We start from the raw sequence: 13,531 nt of genomic DNA on the forward strand, positions 1-13,531 counted from the left end.
GCGAGTCCCTCGAGTTCCGTCACCGAGTAATTTCTCTCTGCCCTCGACAGCACTCTACTCGCTAAAGATACGGGCTTCCATGTCAACATGTCCTTCTCGTCTTCCCCTTGGAAGAGAACCGCGCCGAGGCCGTTTAACGAGCTATCCGTCATCAGATAAAATTCTCTACTCAAATCTGGATGCACGAGAATCGATGCATTCACCAATGCTTTCTTTAACCTCACGAACTCATTCTGTGCGCGCTCGCCCCAGTACCAGATCGTGTTCTTGCCAGTAAGCGCGCAAAGGCGTGGCGTGGACAGCACACTTAGGTTTACAAATTTCTTAAAGAAATTCGCGACTCCTTAAGATTCCTCTTAGTTGTCGCTTAGTTGTGGGTCTTGGAAACTCCGCAATTGCCTTGATTTTGTCCGGGTCCGTTTGTATCCCGTCCACCGAAACTATATGTCCCAGGAACTTTATCTTCTGGCGCCCGAACTGCGACTTTTCCAGGTTTACGGTTACTCCTACTCTTTCGAAGGCGCCTAATAATCGATTTAATACTTCATTATGTTCCTCCCAGGAACTTTCCGAGATTAATACGTCGTCGACGTAGACCGTCATTCTTTCACGCAGGTCTTCCGGAAGGATGCTGTTCAAGCCTCGTATGAACGCCGCCGTCGAAACATTCAACCCGAACGGAAGCCGTTTGAATTGGTAGCAGTTACTGTAGCATAAAAACGCGGTATACTGCCTACACTCTTGATGCAACACGATTTGCCAGTAACTAGCTCGCAGGTCTATGGAGGATAACACCTTCACTCCATGAAACCGTTGCAATAATTGCTCCAGGCTTTCCGGTCTGTCTGTTTCTGCCTATATTACCGTATTTATTTGCCGAGAATCCAGCACCAACCTCACCGATCCGTCCCTTTTCGGTACTACTAGGAGTGGTGAGTTGTATGTACTCACGGCGCGTTCTATAACGTCTTGTTCTAACATCTTCGCAATCTCCTTCTTGACCTTTTCTTTATGCGCTAGTGGAATCGGGTATGGCCTGACGAAGAACCTTTTATGTTCTCGTATTTGGAATTTGTACTCGAAGTTCCTTATCACACCTGGTGCGTCTGAGAATATTTTCTCATGGTTCCTCAGAACTTCTAATAATCGTACACGGGCATCCTCTGGCATGTCTCCTACAATGCGCATGCTTTCCTCAATTATTCGCTCGAAGACCTCATCCTTTCCACGCGTGAAGGACGGTAAACTCACGCCATTTACACAGTTTATGAGGATCTCCGGCTCAGGGCGCAATTCCGGGTAAGTGAGAATTCGTAGGCAGCTAGTTTCCGCTCCGTCCCGTAGGACCCAATTATTGAACTTTAATTCTACGGTGTTTCCATCTCTGTTCAGAGACATGATGCCTCCACCCAGGTCTACAATTGCCTGGTGAGCGCTCATAAAATCCATCCCGAGAATCATTTCTGTGTTCATTAGGGGCACAACGAAGAAGTTTGCCTCGAACTCTTCGCCCAGGCATTGGAATGTAATCCTAGTCCGCCACTTGACTTCTACACTTTTCCCGTATATCGCTCCCTTCACCTTTGTACCTCGCAACGGCAAAGTCGGCAAAGTTCCCGTCTCCTCGCATTTCTGGAACGCGGCCTCACTAACGATCGAAACCGGGCTTCCCGTGTCGACTATGCAGTCCAGTGAAATTCCTTTCACCGAGATCGCAATTACTGGGCTGACGGCCGAAATCCGGTTATCCGTCTGCTCCTCCAGTAATGTTTCCCTAATGTCGTCCTGACCAATGTACCTTATCTCGCGGTTATTCGTTATCGGGGGTCGTTGATTTCCTCCTGGTTCTGGAGCATTCCTCCGTGGATCGGCCGATCTGATTTCTACGTCGTCGGTGATATTTTCCCTTCTCTTTCTCCCTGTGGCCTGTTCGCTTCCTTCGACCCTATTTTGTGGTGAATTCGCACGATTCCCGTGGTTGTTCCTACCTTTATCCCGGTTATCGTGCCCGTCGTGCCGGCCATTGTGTCCCTGGGCTTTGTAGTAGCCATGCTTGTTACCATTTTTCCAATTCGCCTTGTATGGCTGGAAACTGGTATTCGCATGCTCCGCTAAATGTGAGCTTGTACGCTTCCGCGTTTTACTGCGGCCGCGACTCACTCTCCTATTTCTTCCTACGTCCTCTCCTCCTGCGGTCTGTACCCTTTCCGGTATACATTGTCCTATATCAAACTCCAATTCTTGTAGGAGTAATTTAAACGACTCTAAATCGACCTTACAACGCCCGGCTAATATCATATGGCGAAGCTGCGCTGGAAGCTTCATTATACACAGGCTTATCAATTCGCCCGCACTGTAAGGGTTGTACTAGAATTGGTTATTCTGCAACATGTTTTCAAACAGTCTTGCAGGACTCGCGAAACCGGATTGACTAAGACTCGGCAGCATCATTATCTGATGTTTCACCCGATCTTGCGCATCTTCAGACCAATATGCCGAGAGAAATTCGCGCTGAAATTCCTTCACCGTTTTACAATTTCTCGCTATGGCTCTCATCCATACTGCGGGTTCAGCCTCAAGATGCCCGCACATGAACTCGATTTTATACTCATCCGGCCAACTGGGCGGAAGACAGAATTGGTACTGTTCCAAGAAAGCCCGTGGGTGGATTCCGTTCACAGAATTTCTAAAGACTTCGAACTTCCGTACGGAGAGAAAGTGCTCATAGTCGAAGCCTTCCACTTCCCTCCGGTATGGATCTGCGCACGGTTTTAGGTGTCGTTCCCGACACCTCCCTACATTTCTGTGTTCGCTAGCCTCCTCGTAATCATCCTCGTGTCCGGAATCGCGTCCCTCGCTTTCGCACGCGTCCTTGCGCACATGGTCCTCCCTCTCGTTACCGCGCTTGAGGAGATTTTCCACGTGGGCCATGCGTTCACATATGTCATTGGTAACTATCCGTTGCCTCCTATTGACTTCGCATTGGCCTTCTTGAAATTTCCGCAAAGCCTGTATCTCCTCGTTATCCCTCGAGTTCAGAATTGCAGCACTCTCGCTTCCCTCTGATATTGTTAAGTCCGCAACCTTCTCCGCGAGTTTTACTAACTCCTTTACTTTCTTTGTCTTCTATCTATTTACTGTCTTAACCGTATCTATCTTTTCCTCAAGATCCACAATTGCCCTACTGTTTTCGTGAACCATTTCTTGCGTTGCTTCTACTACTTTTACTCGCGCTATTACCTTTTTCTTTTCGGTAATGCATCGTTCTCTTAAAGTTTGGAGCCCCTTTTCTAATTTTTCTCCGCGGGTTTTCATTTCGATCCTAACTTTTTTTTGTTCCTTTTCGAGGGCGTTTAGTTTACTGCCAACCACTTCGAATTTCTCATTGACGTCCTTTCGAACCCCTTCGATTTCGGACATAATGCCCTCGAATTTCGCTTCCTGCCTTTTATTATATTCTTCCTACCTTTTATTATTTTCTTACAAATTGGAATTTACTCCGCTTAAGATCGTTCTCGCGTTCTTTTCCATCATTTTGACCAATTCGGTCATCCACGTGTTACTACACTCCTGGAAATGGAAAAAAGAACACATTGACACCGGTGTGTCAGACCCACCATACTTGCTCCGGACACTGCGAGAGGGCTGTACAAGCAATGATCACACGCACGGCACAGCGGACACACCAGGAACCGCGGTGTTGGCCGTCGAATGGCGCTAGCTGCGCAGCATTTGTGCACCTTCGCCGTCAGTGTCAGCCAGTTTGCCGTGGCATACGGAGCTCCATCGCAGTCTTTAACACTGGTAGCATGCCGCGACAGCGTGGACGTGAACCGTATGTGCAGTTGACGGACTTTGAGCGAGGGCGTATAGTGGGCATGCGGGAGGCCGGGTGGACGTACCGCCGAATTGCTCAACACGTGGGGCGTGAGGTCTCCACAGTACATCGATGTTGTCGCCAATGGTCGGCGGAAGGTGCACGTGCCCGTCGACCTGGGACCGGACCGCAGCGACGCACGGATGCACGCCAAGACCGTAGGATCCTACGCAGTGCCGTAGGGGACCGCACCGCCACTTCCCAGCAAATTAGGGACACTGTTGCTCCTGGGGTATCGGCGAGGACCATTCGCAACCGTCTCCATGAAGCTGGGCTACGGTCCCGCACACCGTTAGGCCGTCTTCCGCTCACGCCCCAACATCGTGCAGCCCGCCTCCAGTGGTGTCGCGACAGGCGTGAATGGAGGGACGAATGGAGACGTGTCGTCTTCAGCGATGAGAGTCGCTTCTGCCTTGGTGCCAATGATGGTCGTATGCGTGTTTGGCGCCGTGCAGGTGAGTGCCACAATCAGGACTGCATACGACCGAGGCACACAGGGCCAACACCCGGCATCCTGGTGTGGGGAGCGATCTCCTACACTGGCCGTACACCACTGGTGATCGTCGAGGGGACACTGAATAGTGCACGGTACATCCAAACCGTCATCGAACCCATCGTTCTACCATTCCTAGACCGGCAAGGGAACTTGCTGTTCCAACAGGACAATGCACGTCCGCATGTATCCCGTGCCACCCAACGTGCTCTAGAAGGTGTAAGTCAACTACCCTGGCCAGCAAGATCTCCGGATCTGTCCCCCATTGAGCATGTTTGGGACTGGATGAAGCGTCGTCTCACGCGGTCTGCACGTCCAGCACGAACGCTGGTCCAAGTGAGGCGCCAGGTGGAAATGGCATGGCAAGCCGTTCCACAGGACTACATCCAACATCTCTACGATCGTCTCCATGGGAGAATAGCAGCCTGCATTGCTGCGAAATGTGGATATACACTGTACTTGTGCCGACATTGTGCATACTCTGTTGCCTGTGTCTATGTGCCTGTGGTTCTGTCAGTGTGATCATGTGATGTATCTGACCCCAGGAATGTGTCAATAAAGTTTCCCCTTCCTGGGACAATGAATTCACGGTGTTCTTATTTCAATTTCCAGGAGTGTATTTGTGTCTGCATTGGTCGGCGCATTTTGGCTACTCGTTGCATTCTCTAATTCATCTGCGCTCGCGCTCGGGTCCGAAGTCCCGCTATTTGGTGTGGAATTGGCCTGCTCATTTTCCAAGTTCAACATTGCCGTAGCGCCGCTGAAATCTTGGTAATTCCCGTTGCCTGCCTCGTCTCTCTCCGCGGCTGCCTGATTGAGGATAACTTCCTCCTCACCCGGCCAGTTTTCCCTAGCACCGCTCCTCGAGCGAGCACGTGTCTCCATTCTGGACACTAGGCTTATGTTTCGGGCTAAGTGCCTAAATAACGGCTTCGCTCGCAGAAAACAGACTTCCTACTTTCGCTGCACGAATCGCGACAAATTCTCGTAGCTTAACGTAAGTTATTTTCACAAGCAACCTAGTACATTTATTTGGTCACACGCAACCTAACACTTCTATTTAGTCACACGCAGCCTAACACGTTTGAAATTCCCCCAAAATACATGGATAAATACACACAAGAAAATTTCCCCGAAAATCACACATATAAAATCACAAGCAACGCAGTATATTCAACGCCGTATTCTCAACGCTAGTTCTATTCACAAATAAGAATTGTGAATCCTGTGGAAATTTAATTTTGTTGGCACATCCTAGCTATCTCCCAGCATCACAAATGGTTCCTAAACTGAATGAGATCCTAGGCTAAAGGGTCGCCATTATGCATGATACTTGCTTTCCGCACCATCGGCAGGCCTCCTCAATTTTATAAATGGGACCTGTACTATAGAAGACGCCGGCGGCCATTTGCAGCAACAAGCATCAATACTCAAGCTAATATTATTATAATGAAGTTGTAATACCACCTTACAGAGTTTATTAAATGAAATATGCTCATGAGTGGGACATAGACAGGTGATTTACTGAAATGCGCATACCAAATATTCTGTGAAATGATAAGGGAGTATGGTGTGGCTGGGAGAAGTCACTGTAACATATTTATATAATAACACAATCACATTTATTCAATAAACATTACCATCTCAAATATTCCCTCTCACTTATCACGGAATGCTGGCGTGATACAAATAGTATCATATCTAAGTAAACTTAGTTAAACATCCGGCTAACATGTGCCGTGAATCGACAATGACTACCGCCTGCACATTTCTATCATCATTTAGCCACACACACACACACTAACATTCACTCTATTCATTTTATCTAACAGATAAAAGAGGAAGGTTCCCATACATCAAGTGGGACAACATTGGGAGAGAGCACATGGTTCCAACTGTAACTTTAATTCGGGCAAGTCCCGTCTTCACGTTTAACTCCGCGAGTTTTACTGGATATTATGAAGGAACAAAAAAATGGCTCTGAGCACTATGGGACTCAACACCTTAGGTCATAAGTCCCCTAGAACTTAGAACTACTTAAATCTAACTAACCTAAGGACATCACACACACCCATGCCCGAGGCAGGATTCGAACCTGCGACCGCAGCAGTCCCGCGGTTCCGGACTGCAGCGCCAGAACCGCTAGACCACCGCGGCCGGCATGAAGGAACAATTAAATTACACGCGTGAATTTACGTAGAAGATCCAGCTCGATCACGAAATGTGATTACGTCGAGCTGAAGCTTCTCACCAAGAAATGCATGGGGTCTGCGGACCACGTGTTACCAATCTCTCCACAATCAGTAGTCAATAAACACATTTAAATAAAATATACTTTGCATATATACTTCACACTGAAATGCAAATTGAGCAATTCTGAGTATTACTCGGCAATGAGCGCCTGTTCACTCCCAAGTGCAGTGAACACAAATTCCCATGGAATTACTTGGCAAAAGAAATCATCTCCCTATCTCTCCTAACCGAGATGATTCTAGGAAATACCATAGTGGCTTTCCTCAGCAGGGAAGCTGCTTCCAAGTTCAAAGTGAACACGGAATTCTAAATCTTCGCTAACTATCGGAGCGATAGAGCAGAGCGTGCTTACTCACCCAGGTCTTCTCAGCAACAATCCCTATACGGTCTCCCTCGTCCGGGTCCACACATCCTGGCCACAAGGACTCAGAGATACCGCACACGGTTATTTGCCAACCCAACGAGCGCTAATGACGCGCGTGGAGCGTATGCCTCTCTGGTCCAGTGCAGTCGCGTTCTACTAGATTCGAGGTTGGCTACACTTCCACTATGCCTATAGCACACCCACAGCCGACATCTCACGCATACCTCATCATACGTTCGCATTCACACTTTGCAGACAATTACCATATCTAATATTAAAATGATCGTCTATATTTAAATAACCCTATCTTATTAATTATCATCAGGCTCTTCCCTGATTGTCGGAAGGGCACTCAGGTGTCTTTAGTTCTGGGGTCGAGTCATGTAGCGGCTTACGTAGAGCCGTTACAGTACGTTATTAGCAGGATGGGCAGGCCGCTTTACTCCCATCCAAGCCAAGCTATGCCCAGCCTAAGAAGGCCACGAGACTCTTGCTTGCCTGCCCTTCTTCCCGCGGTGCTACGCTACGTAGCAGTTTATTCTGTACGCTTTCACTGAGGTGTTATGAGTAGGTTTCGACAGTTGATGAACAATACTCGAGTCTCACGAGACGAAGCTCAGTGAAATATATACTCATTTTGGGTCATTGCAGACCAAAAAATGATGGATTTTATTTGCCCTTCGTTTCCTTTTCGGCATATTTCGGGCTTATTTATTTATTTCGATATGACTGGTTTTCTGTGCAACTTCACATTCTTTTGACTATTACTTGCTATTCTCAATTCGAACCATCATCAGGTGGATACATGTTTTCTACATTAATGAAAATCATCTCTGAAAGTCGAAACCCTTTCCACCTAAGAACCTGAAGATGTGTATTATATCGCATCGCCAATAGAAGTAACGTTTTGGAAGTTTAATTTCTGTAGCCTTAGAGTGTTCCAACAAAATATGATCTCAGTTATACCAATTTTAATTACTTCTCGCAGGATGTGTATTCATGATTGCTGAATTAGTTCTAAATGTCCAAAACAGTTCCCTCTAAATTCCCGAAACGCATTTTGGTAAGCACGAAGTTCGTTTTCCATATTACGCTAATCTGAAAAGTACATGTCTGAAAAAAGAGGTTTCTCTTTTATACTAAGCTTTCTTCCCACTACATTGCATACCACCAGAATGTCGTTTTTAATATCCACTGAGCCACATTTTTTCCTATTTCAATTAATGTTTGCCCTAAATTTAGAAAACATGTATATTTCTGAATGGCCTCAAGTCCTTGGCACACATTTCCACACACTTGTCAGACACTCAGCCTTTGCCTGTTCCAAAACACAGGGTGATAGTTATTGAGCTACTTGAAGAAAACGTAAATTAGTTACAAATCATGGGGTGCACACACTTTATTCAACATGTAAAGGTCACTACGGATCTTCTGATTTAGGTTATGACATTTTCGATACGCCTGCCATCATTGGCGATGATGTGGCACAGACGAACAGCGAAATTCTGTATGACCCGCTGAAGTGTCGGAACATAGATGCTGTGGAAGGCCTTCTGAATGGCTGTTTTCATCTCAGGAATTGTTTTGATGTTATTACTGTACACCTTTTCCTTAATATAGACCCCAAAAAGGAGTCGCATTTGTTCAGATTCGGAGAATATGGCGATCAATCTAGACCTATGTCAGTGGCCTCTGGGTATCACAGAGCGAGAGAGAGGTCCCCAAACTGCTCCTCCTTGACATCAAACACTCTCCTGCTTCGACGGGATCGAGCTCCGTTTTGCATGAACCACATGTTGTCGAAATCAGAACCACTCTGGATAATAGGGACGAAATCATCCTGGGGATGAAATCATCTTCCAAAACTTTCACGCAGCGTTCGGTAGTCACCATGCTATCACGGAATTTCGCACCGATTATTGCGTGACTGGACATTGCATCCACACAGTCATCCGATGAGGGTAAGGAGACTTCTCGACCGCGATATGCGGAGTCTCAGTTTCCAAAATGCGCCAATTTTGCTTATTGACGAACCCATCCGGATGAAAGTGGGATTCGTCGTTAAACCAAACCATACTGCACATACTAATTTCCATCACGCCCCGCGGCCAACCCCGCAGTCAGAACATCCTAACGCAAACCGTTCAGAAATTATGACGATTTAATTTCATATAGTTCAGTAATAGTCGCCCTGTATTTATGAATGGAGGAAACTGATGGTCAGATTTACAGACATGCCACAACATATTCGAGGTTCCCGAATGAGTGTTTAGTAGCTTTTTACTCAGTTTGCATTGAGACACACCTACCGATTTATTTGATGCCGCCTCATAAACACACGACAACTTTTACCCTGCTTACTATGCGGTGTAGACGCGTGGTCTAGGGTGTCCTGTCACAGTCCGGGTGGCGCCCCCCGTCGGTGGTTTGAGTCCTCCTTCGGGAATGTGTGTGTGTGTGTGTGTGTGTGTGTGTGTGTGTGTGTTGTCCTTTGCGTAAGTTAGTTTGAGTTAGAGTAAGTAGTGCATAAGCTTAGGGACCGATGACATCAGCAGTTTCGTCCCATAAGACCTTACCACAAATTTCCAATTTATTGGCTGACTTATATATCCAAAATTCTTAATTTTCCCACAATATCCGTTAAGTTTGGCTTGTTCATATTACTGCGCTAACCGTTACGTTAAATAAAATGCAGTGAAACTACCTTCGCAAACGTATACCTGGCTCGTCACGTTGTATTGATAACGCAATCTGTTGTCAGGGGCAGCAGGCTGGACGGGTCCCATGAAGCTTGCCAGGCTAGCGGAAACCCAAGTTCGCTTTCTTAACCACCGTGCTTCAGTATACATGAACCCTTGTGTATCCGTGTGACAGGTTGAGGTGCTTTAACGATTGCGGCGGAGACAGGGGCAAGCAGTCTGGAAGGAGAATTTGTACACCTCTGCCCCCACACCCAGTCAATAATTATAGGAAGGACCACTCGCTGCTTCACCATTTATAACAACCCCATGTAATTAGGTAACACATTACAATAACTCGGACTAACTTTTGACAGTAAACTAACATAGAAGGTGCATCTACTAACCACATCTCAAAAAGCGCACTGGATTACACCCCTTGTCATATTTCACACCTATAAAGTCTTAATCCAATGAGTCCTCCCTTATATGATTCTTGAAGTTTTCCTGGCTTAATGAGTGCTATGTTAGGTTTCGACACTGCTGCTGGATGATGTCGACATCTTGCCACGCAAATCTTGACAATGAAGAGACCCCTTTCGGGGTCTGTGTAAATACGCTTGGCAGAAGATGTTATTGATCGTGATGGTGGCTTTCAGCTTGATAAGGCGTTAGATGATTTTTTTAGTACGTGCAGAAAAACATTTTAATTCTAATGACACGTCTCGCATATTTTTTAATATTTTTACCAATTAACTTTAATTCCACGAGCCCGCAGTTTCACATAGGGAGTCCATGCTCGTATATCGTCGTTACGTATGCGCCTACTAGCCTCAGATGGAACAACATTCGACAGAGGGCGCTCATGCAGCGGGCACAGATTTGCATGCGCTTCCGCGCCAACGTTACGTTTAAAGTCAGTGTCATCCACCACCAATCTCCATTTTGAGTCTGTTATAGACCCAAAATGTTTTGAACGGTTGTCAGCCGAAATATTATGGTAAGAAGCCGATTTCTACCGGATGCAAGACCGAAACTTCATGGAATCTTCTCTTACGCCAGTGAAATCTAGATTTCATCTTCACCAAACTGATACCACTGTCTCGAAATCCTCGAACACCAGCAAGTACTCCACCTCGCCTCTCATATGTGTTTACCCTTACTTCCTCCTACTCCTCCTCCTCTGAATTTCTTACAGTTCCCGCACATTTGACGGCAACCACACCATCATTTCTCCCCTGCCCCACTTGTACCAACACACACCCCCAACTACACACTTAGACATTCGCCACATCTTATTCCAAAGAGACTTAACCATTTGTACCTACCTGACCACGGAAACCACCCAGAGACTGTTCATCCTTCCAACTTGAACTCACTATTCCTTATCCTCTTCATGTCTGGGACAGAGCTACCGCAAATTTCCACCCTTTCCGAAAGTTTGGTTTCCTTCCCACATATTTTCCAAAACACACTCTTAACAGCTCTACTGACCTACTACTCTCCTCCTGTAAGCTAGTCCAGTTGGGTGAAGTGCTATGATTCTTATGAAGGTTATCGCCAATTTGCTGTAGTTTTGAAAATTACAATATTGTACTTAAAGTGCTCATTGCACGTCCACCAGAGTAAAACATTTTAAAAACATGTACGTAATTTCTATTTCTCCATTTTTATAAAATAATACTTGCATATTTTATAACAGTTCTGGGTTAAGGAGAGGTAATGTATTTGTTAAGGTTAAGGGCGGTATTTCTAACGAACTGGTACAAGATGGTGTTTCGTGAGCAGGCTGGGTCGTATTCACTGACGAGGTGAGGCATGCATCTGGCTCTGAAAACACGGTACAAGGAAGGCATAGGTATGCGGTGTCTTGCACATCCTGATCCTGACAGTCGCCCATACGTTCAGGCCATCGTCTGAACAGAATCTTCCGAAGCTAACTATTCCTTCTTCCGAGTTGTGCACATAAATACATCTTCAGACCAGCCATTATCTCTGATTCGTCAGTTCCTTAACACGCAAATGGCAAGTTAACTTAATTTGCTTCCATCCCGTTGTCTCACTTTGAGCGCGAGACATCAAATTTCGAATAAAACGACTTTAAAGGAACTAACTAATTACCACGCTTTACTCTTTATTGACTTGAAGGTTTAAATTTTAGAGGCGGATATCTGGTCTATCAGGATTATGGCACCGTGAATCTTGTCTCTGTTGCTTTTCGCGTCTGAAACGGTTTTCTTTAGTGCCAGCTGCATCTGCTTTTTGGCAGCTTAAGCTCCACATTAAAATTACGCGGATTTCTGTGGGATCCGTGAAAAGCATAACTGCAGTAAAACGAAAACCACACCATTCAGGCTGTTGCCGATTAAGTTCGTTTATGTGCCATAAACTGTTTCTGAGCGTAACCGATAACTGTGTTTCTGGCACTAGCATAACTGCATTATGGAAATGCGCACAGGACAATTAAACCGAGAAGTCGAATGTATTAATTCGAGCCAATTACAAAGGGCTTCATTGGAAAAGCTCCTTTACAGTGTAATAGCCGTTACTGTTACCATTACCACTTAGCAACTAGAAAAAAAATAATATTTGAGTTTCATAATGAATTAGCATAACTGAATTGATTCGCCCAGCCAATAGATAGTTTAAATTTCACCCCACACGGCTACAGCTGCACAGTTATATTGCACATGCTATACAAATTCCTCAAATGACATTGAAGTTTCATTATTTGGAAAAAAAGGTTACGGGTATCTGCGGTTTAGCACCGAAAGCAGAGTTGACAGGTTAAAGACTGCAACGTTTTTAGCCATTAAAATATCGAAAAAATGGTTCAAATCGCTCTAAGCACTATGGGACTTAACATCTGAGGTCACCAGTCCCCTAGACGTAGAACTACTTAAACCTAACTAACCTAAGGGCATCACACACGTCCATGACCAAGGCAGGATTCGAACCTGCAACCGTAGCAGCCGCGCGGCGCCAGGCTGAAGGGCCTTGAACCGCTCGACCACAGCTGCCGGCAAAATATTTAAGCACTACGGCAGTTTTAAATTATATGACCCTAAATAAAATAATATTTAAAAACGCCTGAATACAGGAGTCGTACACTGTGACGTTTGACAAAGTTTACAATGAATCACACTGAGGTGACAGAAGGCACGGGACACCTCCTAACATCGTATCGGACCTCCTTTTGCCCGCCCTAGTGCAGAAACTCGACGTGGCATGGACACAACAAGTCGCTGGAAAACTCCTGCAGACATATTGAGACGTGCTGCCTCTATAGCCGTCCGTAATTCCGAAAGTGTTGCCGGTGCAGGATTTTGTGCACCAAATGACCTCTCGATTATGTCCAATAAATATTCGATGCTATTCATGTCGAGCGTTCTGGGTGGCCAAATCATTCGTTGGAACTATCCATAATATTCTTCAAACCACGAACAACTGTGACACGGCGCAATGGCATCCATAAAAATTACATCGTTGCTTGGAAAGAAGACGTCCATGAAAGGCTGCAAATTGTCTCCAAGTAGCGAAACATAACCATTCCCAGTTAGTGATCGGTTCAGTTTGACCAAAGGACCCTGCCTATTCCATGTAAACACAGCCCACGCTATTATGGAGCTCCCACGATCTTATTGGCAACTTGGCTCCATGGCTTCGTGGGGTCTGAGCCACACTCGAACCCTACCATCACCTCTTCCCAACTGAAATCACGATTCATCTGACCAGGCCAAGATTTTCCAGTAGTCTAGGGTTTAGCCGGTATGGTCAGGAGCCTAGGAGGGACACTGTAGACGATGTCGCGCTGTTAGCAGAGGCACTCGCTTCTGTCTTCTACTGTCATAGCCCTTAACACCAAA

The sequence above is a fragment of the Schistocerca serialis genome, chromosome 4, assembly GCF_023864345.2.
Source record: "Schistocerca serialis cubense isolate TAMUIC-IGC-003099 chromosome 4, iqSchSeri2.2, whole genome shotgun sequence".
Taxonomy (NCBI): Eukaryota; Metazoa; Arthropoda; class Insecta; order Orthoptera; family Acrididae; genus Schistocerca; species Schistocerca serialis.